The sequence below is a fragment of the Camelus dromedarius genome, chromosome 20 (assembly GCF_036321535.1).
Source record: "Camelus dromedarius isolate mCamDro1 chromosome 20, mCamDro1.pat, whole genome shotgun sequence".
Lineage (NCBI taxonomy): Eukaryota > Metazoa > Chordata > Mammalia > Artiodactyla > Camelidae > Camelus > Camelus dromedarius.
The window spans coordinates 4,019,607-4,037,546 of NC_087455.1; the positions used below are offsets into that span (position 1 = coordinate 4,019,607).

The 17,940-nt window shown below is 47.7% G+C and overlaps 1 protein-coding gene across 1 annotated transcript in view; it reads left to right on the top strand.

Annotated features, from left to right (window-relative positions):
• The first annotated feature begins 711 nt into the window (after nt 1–711).
• Nucleotides 712–17,940, top strand: part of FAM135B (family with sequence similarity 135 member B) — a 239,238-nt gene continuing 222,009 nt past the window's right edge. Inside the window, exon 1 of the mRNA XM_031439672.2 lies at nt 712–1,201. The gene's annotated coding sequence lies outside the window, so the exon portion shown is untranslated. The remainder of the gene's footprint in view (nt 1,202–17,940) is intronic.

Below are 17,940 nucleotides of genomic sequence, written 5' to 3' on the forward strand. Positions count from 1 at the left end.
AAAACCCCAATTGCCACGTCTGAAATGCTCCCTGCATACAGCAGGGTGGGCCGACCCGCCTAAGCCACCCATCTGGCCCCACCCCTGGACCTGACCCCACTCTCACCCCATTTAAGAGACCAGCTTACACATCCCTGAACCCTCAATGTCCAGCATGAAGTAGGGGACCAGCAAATGACGAGTGAGTTGGTTGGCTGACAGCTACTGCTGTTTAGAAGGTAGAGAATGCTCAGGGCTTTATTTAACCTTTTCTCAAGCATCTAATGGGTTGCCCCGGGGCCCCTCTTCAAAGTCCACCACTATTCCCTCCCCTCCCGGGCCCCAGGCACCCATCCCCCTTCCCTGGGGGTCTGGAGAGAGCCTTTTTATTTCCCCTGCGTCCCAGTCTTCCAATTCGGGAGGGCATCTCCCGACGTGGAGACTGAGCATGCTCGCGGCCAGGCCGGGCTGGCGAGGGCGGGTGGGCGTCGGGTCCGGCTGCTTGCGCCCCCCACCGGCCGGGCGGGCGAGCGGGCGGAGTTTGGCTCCCGGGCGGCGGGCCCGGCCCCCAGGCTCCGAGCGCCGCCTCGCCGCGGAGAGGGCCGAGGCTGGGGGAGCGGGCGCCGCGCCGCCCCGCCGGACGCGCAGCCTCTGGGCGGCGCGCAGGGCTGCGGGGAGCCGGGCCAGCCGGCGGCGGCAGGGCGGGCTCTCCGGGCCGCGAGGGCGCGCTGCGCGCGGCGCCGGGCTCTGGCCGCGTCCCGGCGAGCGAAGGAGAGGAGCAAGGGCGCGGAGGTGAGCGGAGCCCGGCGGGCGCGAGCTGAGGGGCGCGAGCGCAGGCTCCCGCTCCTTTCTCTTCTGCCTCGGCGGCGGCGAGTCCTTTCACCGTGTTTGCAACCTTGCCGCCCGCCCGGTTCACTGGGGCTGCCCGGAGGCCGCGGCCGGGCAGCTGTTGCGCCGAGAGGGGGCAGCTGCGGAGTTCCATAACCATAGCAACCGCATCAGCACCACGGCAGCGGCGGCGGCGAGGGCAGCATCCTCTCGCTCCTCCTCCAGGCAGCCTTGCTGCGGGGACCCGAGACCCAGCTCGCAGGTGCTCGGACTCGGCGGGCCGCTTACTGCCGCCGCAAGTGTTGGCGGCCGGAGAAGGCGAAAACTGCAGAGCGAGAGCCCCAGGAGCGGTGGCCCAGGAGGCGAGAGAGGGGAGCCCTGCAGTGGGAGACAGGTAGGTGAGAGCTCTCCAGGGTCGGCAGCTGCAAAACTCTCCTCTGTGGCAGTGACGTTTCTGGAAGCGTGGTTGCTAGTTGGATGGCTTTCTATTACTTAACAGGGATTCCGCCGTGAAATGTACTTTATCTCTTTCTGTCTCCCCCAGTCTCTTGTCCTCTAGTCTCAAGACACATCTGGGCACGTCTTGAGAGGGCAAGAGGGGAAATCTGATGTGATTGGTGGGGAGGTGCTGGGTTAATGATAACGAGGTGGTCCCTGCAGAAGCCCCAAATGGAGGCTGAGGGGGCACATCCGGACCCTTGCCGAGCAAGTCCTCTGAGCCCGTGAACCCCGGGCAGGTTGGGGAGAAGACCAGGGTGGGAGGAAAGGAGCAGTGGTGGCGAATCTCTGTGATCCAGGCTGACCCAAGGACCTGTTCTCTCTGTGGCTTGGCTGGGGACAGGGTTGGGGGGCATTGCAGCTCAAGTGTGACATGGAAAGGGACCAGAGCACACACCAGGTCTTGCTTTGTAAGGTCAGCTTCAAACCCAGCAACTGGAGGGGAAATTTAGATGAAGGGAGTAGAAACTATTACCATTTTGGGATGCAGAGGTATCCCCGGAGTTTATCCTGTTTATTGCCTTTGGCTGTAAGGGGTGGAGTGAAGGTAGATATGGAATTATAAACCAACAGTCAGAAAATCTCCCCTCTTTTTACCTTGTCTCACTTCAGGCCAGTCCCCCCCCCCAACTATTGCTAGCAAAACAAGACTTTCATGAAGTATAAAACAGCCTTTGTCCCCTTGGCCGAAGGGGACGCTAGCCATTGGCAAACTACCCCACTTCGAAACAGCTAGAGGATTCTGCTTCCGTTCTCTGTTTGAACCAGGGAGGCATTGTTTTCCATCAGGTTCCTGATTATAAGCGATGTGTCAGAGCTGAGAGGCACCAGCGCTGTTCCCACAGAGTGATGGGCCGTTAACCTCATCTGCAGGCCAGAGAGGGGGCAAAGGTTTGGGCATGACTTCAAACCCAGCTCTGCAAGGGCCAGGGCCCCTGAAGACCATAGAGGAGGGAGATAAAGTTAGGTGAACAATTTGGGTCTAAAGGCTCTTGCCTATGGGTATGTGGGTCTCTGGGTAATTTCCAAGATGGGCCATTGACTTTGATAGGCTTTTGCTTTATATCCTGGCCTCAGGGGACAGAGATAAGTCCCAGTTAAAAGGCCATGCTCTTTAACTGGGCTTTTAATTTATGCTGTAGTTGTGTTGCCCAAGGGGATGTGATTTGACCAGCATTTCATTTGGGATTTGTGTCATAATGAGGATGATATTACTGTATTCTGGGCAGATAGTAAGGTGTAGAGAAAAGAGGACACAGTTTGAGAGTCAGGAAACATGGATGTGAACTCTGACTTCATCATTCACTTGCTGTGTGACCTTGAGCTCCTGCACCTCTCTGAGACTCCTTTCTCCCATCTGTAGAATGGAGATGCTAACGATTCTTGCAGCTTGACAGCCTCTTGTGACAATTTAGTAGCACATTGGAGAGGATGGATGGGAAAGGACTTCTCCAAACCTAATGTCTTGGGCAAATAAAAGGAATTATCATTGTTTTCTAGAGAAACTTTCTTCCTCAGGTCAGCAAAGCATTAAACAGACATCAGCTATGAGAAGGGAGTAGAAATATTGGTCAATGACTCACAGCTTAAGCATTGTAGTCTTGTCCACGATACACTCAAGGAAATATAAAGGGGGCTTTGTCGGGGAAAACAGCATGTCACCCTTATTTACAAATGTTGAAGGTCAAGGGCTTTGGCATCAAATGCAATGCTTATCTAGTTTGGGAACACTGAGGTCTGCTCATCGCAGAGTTGGACTAAGTGTTTAGTTTACAGTGTAAACAGGGATTTGCACACAGTGGGGACTCATTTAAATGTTGGTTAGATGGAGACGTTAGATACATTGTGAGCTCCTTCGGGCAAAATTCACCTTTATCCAGCTGTGCTCTGTAATGCCGAGTGTTTACCAAATGTTTGTCCAATTTTGACTAAATGCTTACAGCTTGATGGAATGGCTGGGCTGTCTTATACTATTTCCTCCTCTTTTCTACCCCTGTTTTTGCTCATACTCTCTTTGCCTGGAGTGATCATTGCTCACTTCCTTTTCCCCTTCATGACCCAATTCAAATGCCCCTTCCTCCAGGAAGCCTTCCTGGGCTCTCCCCTGTGCTCCGGCAGTGCTTTGAACCGGCTCTGGGACAGCCTGTGCTGTGTCATGTTGTTCTTGCTTGCACCCATGCCTGCTTTCTCTCTAGATGTCATGCTTCCTGAAGGCAGGAACCTGGCCCTTCCTCCCATGAGTGAGGCCTCTGCTTGTAGCGTAGCCACGATGGGTGATTATTGATCACGTGCATGAGCTGTACCTGCGACATGACCACCTGCACAGGAAGAGGCTGGCACGAAGGCTGGCCTCGCTGCCTTCCCCGTCTCAGAATGTGCAGGAAGCCTGAAGGATGCTTGCTGGGTTGTGCATTATTTAGGGTCAACCCACTGAAGCAGAGTGAAGAAGAACAGAAACACATACTTTGCCTTAAAAATGCTCATTTTTTTTCAAGTGGGTACTTTAGAATAACTGTAATCTAGTGTTGAATGGCCTTCAATAGCATTGGCTGGCAACAGCTGAAGGAGAATTTTAACGTGAAAGTGTATTTCTCTCCCTTCAATTTCTTTCCTTGATTTCAGCTCCAGTGTAATGGAAAAGCCCATAGATCGGATCAAGAAAGCCTAGATTTGAATCCTGGTTCTAGGTGGACTGGGAGCTAGGACACTTGGTCTCTTTGTGCCTCAGTTTTCTCATCTGTAAAATGTGGACGGTAACACCTGTCTCACAGAGATGCCAAGTACCTGGAGTGCATGAAAAGCTATGCAGGAAAAGCAATTCCTAAATATAAAATAACTTACCCCAACAATGATTTCTTTCAATTTTTTTTTTTGTCCTAGAAAATGAGCAAAACCTCTTATGTCTGATTACACAGCATCAGAGGACGTGCTGGAAATCCTGGCTCGTTACCCACTTACAAGCTTGGTGTGACCTTTAGTAAATCATTTTGCCCCCCGCCCCCAGCCATTTGCCTTATCTGCATTCCATTATAATGACAGCTACTTTTCAAGATGGGCTGGGAAGACATACATTAAGAAAAGTGTCATTCTGGCACATAATATGTGATATCTGTAATTTCCAAATGACAGATATAATTGCCAAAAATAGAAGGTTCTAACTTTTTTTTTTGGAAATGTCCCAAAATGCATTGTTTCTGTCTATCCCCCTGTTTCACTTACCTTTTAGAGGGGGTGAGGGTGGAGAGAGAGGGAGGGAGGAACTACTAAGAAGAAGATAGTGGGAATATGAAAATGAACGTGTTCATGTGTACGTGTGACTGGGGCCTTGGGCTGCACACCAGAAATTGACACTGTAACTGATTGTACTTCAATTAAAAAAAAAGGAAGATAGTGGTAGTTTACAGAACCCTCTTTTCATGTGAGATACCGTGAAAAAGTAGAATAAGCTAAAGGTTCAGACTGAGTCCTCTAGCTCTGAACCCAGCTGGCCACAGGACTGTAGACCTGACCTCCCCTTTCTGGGCCTCTATTTCTTAACCTGTAAATAGCCTAGGTGATTTCAATGGCCCCATCTTACTCTGTTTTCAGTGCTTCCGTCCACTAATTAATGCTTCTCCTCACCAAGGTTACCTCTGTGGCCCTCAGGATGTCCTTTTGGTCAAAACTCACCACTTGTCCAAACCTTAGATTTTAACGCCCCTCCCCCATCCTCACCACCATGTTCTCCTCTTTTAGAATGTCCCCAGTTTACAAGGTTAGAGTCCCTAATATAATCCTGGGACGTAGGGAGGTGTTGAATACACCATGCCTCCTCTCCTTGTTCCCACTCCATTTCTTGTCTGACCTCAGGCAAGACTTGGTCCATCCTGGAAGATCTCCATTCAAAATACGAGAAACTGTATGAAGTCCTGTCTTACCTGCTAGAGCTGGAGGGGATTCATGGTCATCTCTAATAATCTTCCCAGACCCTGGGCGCTCAGCAGCGTCCAGTGTTTCTGTTCAAACATGAATGATTTCTAGACGGCTGCACACTGATTGCGGGAGCAATTCCTGAGGGAGGGTTTAGCATCACTGGAAACTGGCTCTGTGAACCAGGGCTCTTTCCTGCAGCCCTCCACCTGTGATGTAAATGGAGAGGCCCTGTGTGTGCCCAGTATAGGAATTCTGAATCAGTAGCCTGTCGTGGGTCACTCATCACGCCAGATCCTGGGGGTCAGCAAGCAAGGAGCCTGCCCTGTATAATTGGGGGCTCAGACTTGCAGACAGAAGAATGAACCAGGTAATCAATGCAGGGTTCCAGAGAGCAAAGAGAAAGGGCATTTGACACATTTCATAGGAGAGTCTGTCCAGGAAGGCTTCACAGAAGAGAGTGAGCCTGAAGGAAATCTGCAGGCGTTTCTATGTGGCCAAGGGGCGCTCAGCAGCAGGAAGTAACATGAAAGCCTGGAGGCAGGAGGTAGCAAAGGAGTGTGGTCCAAGGCTGGACCACAAGGGGTGAAGTGGGGTCTGTGGAGGCTGGGAAGGTAAACAGGGGCCACATCTTTGGGAGTCTTTTGAGCCAGACTAAGGAGCATGCCTTCTCACCTGCAGATCTTGGGAACCATAGAAAAGTTTAGAGTCGGGCAGACCGCTTGACCCAACTTCAGAGTAGACGCTGGATTTGAAAAGAAGGATCAAGTAAGAAATACGATGGCCTCCTAGGAGACTTTGCAGATAAGAGCCTTGAATTCAGGAATGAGAGTTGAGATGTAGAGAAGTGATGGGCAGGAAGTAGTGAGAGAAGGAATACTAAGGAGGGAGAATGGAGGAGGGTCAGATGAGTGAACAGACTATCATTTCCCAGAAAAATATCAATGGAACATTCTAGGGATTTTGACCATGAAGGTAGGTCAGGAGGAGGGAAGGGATGCAGGTGACACCCAGGGGTTTCTTTCCATCTTTCCCATGATCACTCTGGTTTAAGCACCTTCACCCCTCACCTGGACGAACGTGCTAGGCTCTTAATGGACATCCCTGCCTCTGTCTCTGCTCCCCCAGTATCCTCTACACAAGGGAGCTAGAGTGATCTTTGTAAAACTGAAGTCGGGTGTGATGAGATCACTTAGGATCTACTCTCTTAGCAAATTGGAGTATATAATACAGTATTGTTACCAGTGTGTGCATTAGATCTCCAGAATGTGTTCATCTTGCGTAACTGAAACTTTGTACCCGTGACTAGCATGTTTCCGTCTGCCCGTCCCCCAGCCTCTGGCAATCACCATGCTGCTCTCTGCTTCTCTGAGCTGGACTCTCTTAGACTCCACATTTGAGTGGGATCATACAGTGGTTGAGTTTCTGTGTCTGGCTTCTGTTACCTAGCATTCCAGCCTCCAGGTCCGTTTGTATCGTCACAGATGACAAGATATCCTAATTTTTTTTAAAAGACTGAGTAGCAGTCCATTCTATGACTGCACCGCATTTCCTTATTCACTCATCTGCAGACGGGCACTCGGGTAGTTGCTGTACCGTGGCTGCCGTGAATATGCGGCCGTGAACGTGGCCTTGCAGGTATCTCTTTGAGAGCCTGATTTCACTTCTTTTGGACGCACACCCGGAGACGGGATTGCTGAGTCATATGGTAGTTCTATTTAAAATTTTTTTAGAAGCCTTCATGCTGTTTTCCATAATGGCTGTACTGATTTCCCTTCCCACCAACAGTGTGCCTCGTTCCCTTTCCTCCACATCTTCACCAACGCTTTTTTTTTTTTTTTTTTTTTTTTTTTTGCTGTTGAGTTGTATGAGTTCTTTACATATTTTGGGTATTAACTCCTTATCAGGCAGATGGTTTCCAAATATTTTCTCCTCTTGTGTGGGTTGCTTTTTCTCTCGGGATGGTTTCCTGTGCTATGCAGAGCCTTCTGGTTTGACGTAGACCCACTTGTTTATTTTCACTTTTGTTGCCTGTGCGTTTGGTGTCATATCCAAAAAGTCACCGCCAAGGCTGATGTCAAGGAGCTTTTTCCCCGCGTGTCCTTCCAGGAGGTTTTTGGTTTCAGATATTAAGTCCTTTCTTTTCCATTTTGAGTTGATTTTGTGTGGGGGTGAGAGAAGAGCTCCGTTTTACACATTTGTATTCAGATACTCAGTTTTCCCAACACCACTTACTGAAGAGACTATCCTTTCCTCATTGTGTGTTCTTGACGCCCTTGTCAAAGATAAGCTGACTGTACATGAGTGAGTTTATTTCTGTTCCATCGGTCTATGCATGTGTTTTTATCCCAGTACCATACCGTTTTAATGACTGTAGGTTGGTCATAGAATTTGAAATCAGAAAATGTGATGCCTCCAGCTTTGCTCAGCAGTGGGAGGACTTTGAAGTGGGAAGGACAGACACACATACACGCTTTGGATTCTGGCTGCAGTGGAGAGGATGCAGTAGGAGAAGCCTAAAATCTTGATGGGAAGCTATTGCAGGAAACCCAGGGTGTGTGGAGGCAGTGGTGGGCCCAGCCAGGGTTAAGGTAATAGGGATGAAGAAGGAGGAGAAGCTTGAGAATGATTAAGGCAGTTGAACGTTGGGAAGTGGGGGTGACTCAACAGACAGTATCTAGAAGTGGAGGAATATCAAGGATGCCCCAGCTTCACACATTGGCCTGATGGCTTGGTGTCGCTGCTGTTCACTGGCCGGGGGACACAGATTTTGAGGAGGGGAACGCTGACTGCTCTTTTGAGTAAGTAGATTTTTAGGTCTCTGGGGAAATCCATGTACATCTTAGGCAATTCGAGATCTCAGTCAAGCTCAGAAAGGTGTTCTTGGCTGAAAATGAAGACAGAGAATCCTCAGCACATAGGTGCCCACTGGGAGCACGGAGGTAGTGGTGACCACTCAAGGGAAGCATCTAGAATGAAGACATAAAAATGTTCTTTTAGACTCACAAGGTCAATAGCACTGCCCATTCAACCCATTCAAAAATAAAACAAAATAGACAAAGCACACGCTCTATAGCATCCTCTTTCTTTAAGGGCTTTTTACTTTGTTTCCAGTGCTGGCTAGGAAAGTCACCCCCTGATGTTTCCGTGGCTCCCTCTGTCCCCTCATCCAAGTCTTTTCTTTACGGAGGTCTCCCTGGACCACCCGTCAAACAGCCCCTTCCGGTCTCCAGCCTCGGAGCTTGCTTTATTTTTCTCTATAGCATTCATCACTATCTATCTGAATATGATTACAGATCTGTTTGTTTACTTAAAAAAAATGATTTCTCTCCTTTGCAAGATAATAAGCTCCATGGGGCAGGGGCTTGGTCATGTTTACAGCTGCACCAAATACTTAACAAAATTCCCTGGCACTCCGGGAGCACTCTGCCAATATTTATCAAAGCACATAGAGAAGAATTCGTACCAGGAATCCTCAGGAACGGAGTAATGCTTTTCCCATTGAAGAACCAACAGCCACAGCCCTGTGTAAGCACCACTTAGAGCTCCAGGTCAGCGGGTGGGCGTCCTGTTCGGGGACACCCTGAAACGTGCACCTGCCCCCTGGAATGGCCTGCCCTTCCTGTCTCCTCAGCCAGCCCGGACACATATCTTTCAAGTTTCAGTTGAAATTAAAAAAAAAAAAAAAAAAAGAAAGAAAATTTCCTCCCAGGACTAAGGGCTGAGGTGGATGCCTTCCACCGCCGTGCTCTGGTGAATGCAGAGCTGGGTGTTTGGCCCCTAAACTGGGAAACAGCTCTGCTTTAGACCAGTAAGTATGAGATATAAGTGCAGCTCCCCCACTGCTCTGCTTAATCCAGAAAGAAAAGCAGCGTGTTCTTGGACAATTGTTCTTAACCTTAATTATGTCAAGGATCACTTTGAGCAGCTGATGGAATCTACAGTCATGCTTCTCAGAAAAAAAAAGTTAATAACTGTATCAGACGGGTTCTGTGTCCCCTGAAGTGCGCCCCTGGACCCCAGCTCAGGATGCGTGTCCTTGGAGAGGGATGGGGCTGCCCTGAGCCTGCGACCATCCCTGCATCAGCGTCACGTGGTGATGTATTCTCTGGTGGAAGCTGAGATGGCAGGTGCCCAGGTTATCCACGAGGCCACTCTCACATAAATGAAGGAGCACCGTCTAGGGTGAGACACCATTAGATGAGGCAGACCTGGGTTCGAATCCTGGTTCTGCCTAGACTGACCAGCTTGTCTCTCTTTTCCCCCTGCGACTGTTCCGGTTTGAAAAGGAAATCTTGCATCTAGGAACCCCCTCAGTCCCAAACAAACCAGGTTAGTCGGTTCCCTTCATTCTGACACTTATTAGCCAAGTGACCCCGGACAGCTGCTTGGCCTCAGTGGAGTGGTCCTACCTGTTTCCTGTCTCAGGTCCTGAGCTGTGGACCTACATCTTCCATCCTGAGAGGCAAAACCTGCAAGTGCTCTGGGCCAGGTGATTGATGGGGTGCTCTCGGTGGAAACCTCAGAGGGAGCGAGGAAAGCAGAAACGGACAGGGAAGAAGGCGGGCATAGGTGCAGGTGCAGCCTCCTCTGCCCTTCGCCCCGTCACACAGGGACCAGGATCCAGGAACTCAGGGACGGGCACAGCAGCCTGCAGAGGGGAGCAGGGTGAAGCACCAGAGCGCCCACTGCATTCTAATGGGTATTTCCACTTATTTCCATTAGACCCCCCAAGTCTTCCTCTAAGAGAAACAAATGTCCCCACAGCTGCTTCTTGGGGGCTCATGACATCTAACCATAAACCCCTCTGATCCTCTTAGAATGTCTGCCCTAAAGGAATCATGAAAACATACTCTAAAAAGATCGCCTTAAACTTTATAATGTTGGTACCCAAGGAGCCCTGCTATAGACCCCCTTCCCTAGTTAGCCACGTCTCCTCGTCATCACTGGTCCAGGAGCATGGCGGTGGGGTGCCAGCTACACTGGTACCTCCCAGCCCGATCATCCATGTGCTGGTCTTCTGCTCACACACTACTGCCCAGTCACTGGTCATCCTGGCACCTGGGGCTTACTTTCCTCACCACCTCGAGTCTTGCCATTATCTTTGATGCCTTCCAAGTCCAGCTCAATGAGCCCTAGAGCAGCTTGGCCCTCACCCTCTCAGCTTGGATAGCTTTTCCTCGACTCCACTCAGCCATAGTCATTCCCGTCTCACGCTTGTTGTACGTACCAAATTACCTGTTGAACCCAGCCTCCCTCCTAGCTTGCTTGCTAGGTTTTTCCACTCATGCTCTTCTTTGACTTCGTGGAAATCTCTGGCCAGTGATCTGTCCTCTTTTCATTCATTAACCCTCTTTTTCTCCTTATTTCCCGTGGGGTCTATGGTGTGCAGTTTCAGCAACACTCTTGATAAGCTCGTCATAATCTCAGCTTCTCTCTAGGTGACTGTGTGTTACTTTACCTGTATTGATCTCGGTTTCCTTGACTCTGAAACAACGGTCAGAGGCAACCCATAAGAAAATTTTAATGAAAATTAAATGCAAAAAAAATAGAAACAAACCAAATCCAACATAACCTATTATGATACTTGACACACACTCGGTGATTAATCAGTGTTTATTCTGATTAAAGACTCATCTGTGTACTTTAAGATCAACGAAGAGGATGGTGAGATTGACATTCCACCATGAAAACGGGAGAACCTGAATGAGACTCTTCCTTGAGTGGAACCTCTCTATGGGGTGGACCAAGGGGTATCCATTAGGCAGGACCTTTGGATCCTGAGTGAAGGAACTCGGCGATGTTCAGCCCTTAGGGGTCTTTGAGAGCATCAAGGCATACCAGCACTAAGCAATAACTTATGTTTGGAAGTGTGACAATGAGTCATCAAGGAAGAACTAAATTATGGTCTGTAAACTCTGTTGAAACAAGGCATGGGAGAATCATTTCTAAAATGAGTTATATCAGAAATTGCTGAAATTGAATATAAAAGTATCGGTATTGAAAGGATTTAGTATAAATTATCTGGAAAATTAATTTCTGGGTGCACATCATCATAGCTGGGGTATTCCTGCAGGGAAGGAGTGGATGATGGAACCATGGTTTCTGTGAAGCCTTATTGATTTAAAATCAGAATATAAAATGCACTGAAGAATAAATTGCCCTTTTTAGTTTGCTGAAAGGAAATGTTTAAAGATAAGATTATCTTTGGAATCTGGCGCCCAAGGTAGAATTCATCACGCTCGGTATTTGAAACGTGCTGACTCGTGTTAGCCTTTTGGGAGAATCAAATGAATATTAATATAATTGCTTCTGAATAACAGAATGAGATTCCCTCGGTTTTTTCTTTTCCCTTTCTTTCCAAAACCACGTGTAAACGGGGGACAGAAAATGATCATAAATCACTGAATAAGGGGAGTCGTGCAGATGAGAGGGAAGGGACGTGCTTTCTTAGTACCTACTATGTGCTGATGCTGTAGTAGTTTTATTCAATCTTCACGCAGGAACTGTCTTTAAAGCTGCGGCGACGCAGGCACAGGGAGGGGAAATAATTTGCTCACAGTCGCACAGATACCCAGGCGGATGCCTGAACCTGACCCTCAGATTGGTCTGATCCCAGAGTTTATTCCTCCTCAGCCATCCTGTAGGTGTCCCTTGTAAAGGGCACCTAAAACTCAGCTGTAGATTATTTTTAAAATGACAAAAAAAAAAAACAAAAAAAAAAACCCCTCAAAAAACTCTTATTTGGTCAAAAACATTTAGCTTTTAAGCACTAAGCTGTTCAAATTTGGGAAATGTGATTAAGCTTCTGTTTTTGACTTAGAATATAAAGAGGGTTAGGGCAGGATTTATCTGATGACCCTTAATACCAGGTCTGCTTCTCAAATCTTTTGAATGTAGATTATGCATGACAAACTGCATGCGTTTATTTGCGAAGATGATTTATGGAATTAGGGGCCTGCTTAGGTTAACGAAAGAAAGAAGGAAAGAAGGAAGGAAGGAAGGAAAGGAAAAAATAAATCAGGGCGATGTGTGTGTCCCCCTGGTTGTTCAGGTAAAAGCAGTTGAAATTTTAAGTGTTTACTTTCCCACTTTGAACTTCATGGGCTGTCTCAAACCACAATGAAAGAAAATACATGGACTAAAATTGCAGAACTGTCTCTTCTTTGTGTGGTTTAATTGCATGCCCCCCTGGGTGTTTGCATTTGAAAGTCCGTGATGAATGTATGTATCAAAACTTCTGGGATGCTAATGTAATCTTCGTGTACATCTGAGCATAAAATCAGTATGTTCCTTGGAGACGCATCTCGTTTTAGTTAAAACTGAGGCCGAATTGGTGCCCAGCGGCATATGATGTGAGTTACGGCAGGAGTGAAGTGCTTGGTGCTTGAAGTTTCCTTTGCAGGAAATCTTGGGGTCCTGATTATGGCTGTCAGAGAGACAGGGAGTGAGGTGTCCCCAGAGAGGGGGTGGTGGATCCATTTATAATTTTAGCACAATGTGTTATTGCCCTTCCAGATACACCCTCCCAACCCCCACGCCCTCCCCCCGCCCCTCACCGCACACCCCGCCGCATCTGCGTCTGGGCAACTTCACCGATTCCGATTCACCCTTAGTTGTGAGGTCTTGATTCCTGGCGCTGGTTCTAGAGTGGTTCCGTGGAGTAGCCGCGAGAGGGCACTTGTGCAGACAGACGCTGGCTTAGATGGGACAGACACAGGAGCAAGGATTTGCAGTTACTACTATATATAAAGTAGATAAACAACGAGGTCCTACTGTAGAGCACAGGGAACTACATTCAGTAGCTTATAATAACCTATAATGAAAGAGAATCTGGAAAAGAATATATATGTAGTATAACTGGATCACTATGCTGTGCACCAGAGACTAACACAGCATTGTAAATCAACCATACTTCAATAAAGTGCAAAAATAATAGAATGGAGGGGCTGCCATTAAAATTGGAGCTTGGGAGGACACCTGGGTATAGAGTCGCAGAGCCAGGTGGGCTGTGTGGAAGCAAGCCCCGAGGGGCTGGACTCCCACGGCTGTTCCCACAGCCAGTCTAAACGCCGGCCCCTCAGCAGAATGGAGAAACCACTAGTTCTGTCCCCAGAACCTGCCCTGCTGGTGTTTGCTCAGGCCCACTCCCTGCCTGGTCGCGCCCAGCAGTGACCTACGAGAAAACTGCTCTAGCCTCAATGTCCATCAACAGATGATCCAATGAAGTTGTGGTGTGTGTATACAATGGAACGCCATTCAGCCACAAAAAGTAACGAAATAATGCCATTTGCAGCAACTAGGATGGACCTAGAGATGATCATACTAAGTGAAGTCAGTCAGACAGAGAAAGAAATACCATATGATGTCACCTGTGTGTGGAATCTCAAAAAATGACAAAAATAAACTTATTTACAAAACAGAAAGAGATTCACAGACATAGAAAACAAAATATGGTTACCACAGGGGAAAGCGGAGAAATTAGGAGTTTGGGATTAGCAGATACAAACTACTATATGTAAACCAGATAAATAGCAAGGTCCTACGGTATAGCACAGGGAACTACATTCAATATCTTATGAGAACCTATAATGAAAAAGAATAGGAAAAGGAATATTTATATATTTATATATTTATATTTATATTTGTATAACCGAATCTCTGTGCTGTACACCAGAAACTAACAGAAATCATAAATCAACTGTACTTCAATAAAAACAAAAACAAAATCGAAACCAAACAAAAAAACTGATCTGAAGATTGCAAGGAAAGCATTTGGGTTCAGAAAGTCCTGGCCCTCTTCCAGCTTTGCCACTCACTAGCTCTGATTTGGAAAACTTACCACCAAATCTGTTTCTTCATCTGTGAATCAGAGGTAGCAAGACCACTTTTCTCACAGGTGGCCTGGACTGTTAAATGACCTACTGCCACATGCACAGGACTTAGACAAATGCATGACACAAAGCAAGAGGACTGAGAATGAATAACTACTTTATTAGTAAAAGGAGTTTAATGTCAAGTACGTGTGATCTGCTGAGCATCATGCTACATGCTGGGACCCTGTGGAGAGCAAGACAGCCTTGGTCCTTCTCTCCTGGGACTTGCATTTTCCCAGTGGGCAGAGGAGGGAGAGGCCGGACACAGCAGGCAGTAAGTCGTTTCTTTCCTTCCGTCCTCCAGATGGGGCACTTAAACGCTCCCTCGTTCGTTCATGCATGCATGCGTTCACGTGTTTCGTCAACAAATGCGTGAACACTGTCCCTGCACCAGTCAGTCCTCGTGGATTGTTCTTGTGGAACCGCCACGACAGTTTTGGAGATGAAAGCATTCTTTCCAGTCCATTTTCACAAACGAAGAGATCAGGTAACTTGCCCAAAATTACACAGATGATCAGACTCAGAACCCAAATTCCAACTTAGGGTCCTCTGATTCCAAAGCTCTTTCCCGAGGGTAAGTTACAAAACAGGTGCAGGAGGATTGCTCCCAGAGCAGCGTTAATGAGGAGAAGCTGACCTGCTTCTCTTGGGCTCACTTTCCCCGTTTTTAAAATAAGAAAGGATGAAGAAGTAATTCCTGGTGGTCTTTCTGCTGAGCATTCTTCCACTTAGAAATAATTTCAGATTTCCTTTGAATTGTCCCTTCTCTGAGCCTCTACTGTTTTTTTCCCCCTTATGCTTTTCATATATGCTTCTTTTATTTTTTTTCTTTTAATAGAGGCATTTGCATACATAATTTTTCTTTCCTATTAGACTGTGGGCAATTTAAAGATGGAATCTGTGTCACAGTCTGTAGGCATATACTAAATACTTATAATTGCTCCAGTAGGATTTTCTTGTTTAACTTAGTGCAACGACCCACGGAAATAGGGTAGACCCACTACGTCAAAGTGCAGATGCTTTGGAACTAGTTGGATCAGAATGACAAGCTCTGAGATTCCCTTGGAGTCACCAGCACAGGCTGAGAGCTGCTCACCAAGCCAGGCTCCCCGGGGCTGAGCACGGGTTGTGAACGGCCACTCACTTCTCTCCAGCCCTCATCTGTCCAGAGAGCCCTGGGGGAAGTACACAGAAAGATGAACATTTCAGAAATGGTAGATCCAGAGCTACACTCCCGCGGACAGCCAGTTCCAACGGACAGCCGCATTATTTAGCCTTGTTTTTGATGAGCCCAGTCCTGCCAACACGATTCATTCCACCAAGAACCTACCTCCTCGGAAAGTTCCTGCCCCAGGGTTGCACTGTGCCCGGAAGCAGACTGTCTTAAGCAGGCATGGAGTCTGCCTGGCGGGGTCAGCCCCAGAGGCTAGCGATCAGGAGCTATTTTGGTGGGAAAATTAGGCGCCTGGGGGTAACACCAGAATTTTGTTATTATTTTAGGCTGGGACTTCAGAGTGCTTTATAATTTAGAATCAAGAGTAAAAGACCTGGATTTCATTTTTTTTAAGAGCTACTTAAAAAAAAATTGAGGTATAGTTGATTTACAGTATCGTGTTAGTTTCTGGTGGACAGCATAGTGATTTGGTTACACATGTATATGCCTTTTCATTATGAGTTATTGCAAAACATTGAGTATATAGTTCCCTGTGCGATGCAGTAGGACCATGTTGTTTCATTTTACTTCTGCATCCAGGAAATACTGTGGAGCACTTACCTAGGGCCACGTCCACTGCTGAGGATACAAAAATACAGTCATTAGCATCATTAGCATCCCAGTGGCTAATATTTATTGAACTTATTTAGCAGGCTTTCCTGTGGGCACTTTTTATGCATTATCGTATTTAATGTGTAAGTGCTCAACTCCCAGGATGCCAGTAGCATTTTACTCTGCACACATCCAAGGATGGGACACTGGTTAGAACACAGTACACTGTCCCTTGGAGTTGTGTTATATAGCAGCCCTAGGGTTATCTCGATTTTACTTATCTCTATGCATTATTTTACTAAATAATTTAGAGAGGAAAAGGTCACAGCTTCAGTAGGGAGAGGCAGTGGAGTTAGAGGCATCCTTACGCATGTGCTGAATGCCTGGTAAGGTGAGCTCTCTGCTCTCCAGGTTTCAAGTTATGGAGGAAGAGGCAGATGTTTAAACCAATAATTAGAAAGCAGTTCATTCATGGCTGTAGCAAAAACAGTCACGGGGGGCTCTGGAAGTTCCAGGTACGGAGGAACTATGGAATCAAGGAAGGCTTCCCAGAAGAGGTGACGTGCCCCCCAGGCTTGCTAGGCCAGTTTTACTTCTCCAGGTGAAGCTGGTGGGGAACAGTCATTCTAAGTCAGAACATGTGCAAAGACAAGGACCTGTAGGAAAATGGGGTTTTCGGGAACTTGCTAAGAGACCAGTTAGGATGATTGGGACTCAGAGAGCATGTGGGGTGAGGAGGTGGTGGGAGGTGGGAGTGATGAGGTATCCAGGGATGGAAAGCGGTTTCACGGCAGCGGGTTGAGAGTTAATCCTGTTGGAGAATGGGTCTCACATAGTTGTGTGGCAGCTGAAATGGGTTAGCTGTGGCAGTAGAAGCCTAATGAGAGTAGGTTGTCCAGACGGAGTTTTATTTCTCTCGGGTGGTGACGGGTCTGGCTTCCGCTGCTGGGTGTGGGAAGTCATCACGAAGATGGGCGCCCCGGGCTTCCTGCTCTGCCGTCTTTAGCACGCGGCTTGCTTTCTCAGATTCCTGGTTGTGGGGTCTTTCCTCTACCATCAGGCATTGCGTCCGTACTTCCGATGTATAGGAAGCAGGAAGAATGAAGAGTGAAGGACTTATGTCCACTAAGTTGATCTCTTGTTAAAGAAAATGATCGCTTTCTCATAATCCCATCCAATACACGTTCCCTAATATCTCCCTGTCCTGAAGTAGGTCTCATGACCACCACTGAGCTAAAGAATGGTCTGAAGACGTGCCTATTTTGGTAGGTGGCAGTGCCAGATAAAGTCTGTGTTCCATGGAGAGAGAAAGGGGAGATGTTTTTTGGATAAGAAACCGAAAGTGCCTGCCCTTGTGAGTGACATGACCAGCTTATGTTTCCAAAAACGGCTTTGACAACCATGAAGTGGCAGACCTTGCAACCATGACCGTCAAGCAGGACTCTGAGTGAGAAAGCAGGTCAATAAACAGGTGATGATAATAAAGAGTGAGGGAGATTAGTGGTGATGGGGAGTCAAATGAAGGAGGGCTTCGCCCAGCTTGGGGCATGGTCTGGGGAGGGGCCCCAGAGGAGGTGACTGTGGGGCGGAACTGAAGGAAGAACCCGGGTAGGTGGCAAAGAAGTAAGGACACACAAGGCAGCTGGGAGGAAAGAGATCTCGTGATACTTGCTGGCAAATGTAAATAATGTTTTTCTTTTAGCGTAGGGCGGAAGGATGTGAAACTTGAAAGAAAGGCAAGGACCAACCAGAGTGTCTTCTTTATCTCAGCTAGGCACTCAGATTCACGGGACAGCCACAGGCTACGTTTGGTACTGGCCTTCGCAGAAACCACAGGTGTTCCCCTCAGCAGGAGTACTTGCAGGAGCCATTCAGCAGAAAGCTTGGGTGCAAAGAGGAACAACCCACTTTGGCTGATGGAGGTTTCACCCTGGCTGGAGAACCTCGTGCCTTCCCGGAGCTGTTTATCTCTTGTAACAACTCCATAGGCATTGCTTCTAAGACCCCTGAAAACATATGCTCCGTACAGGAGTCTTGAAATTCAGGGAAGTCCCAAACAAGGCACCCTCATCAAACATCCATAGT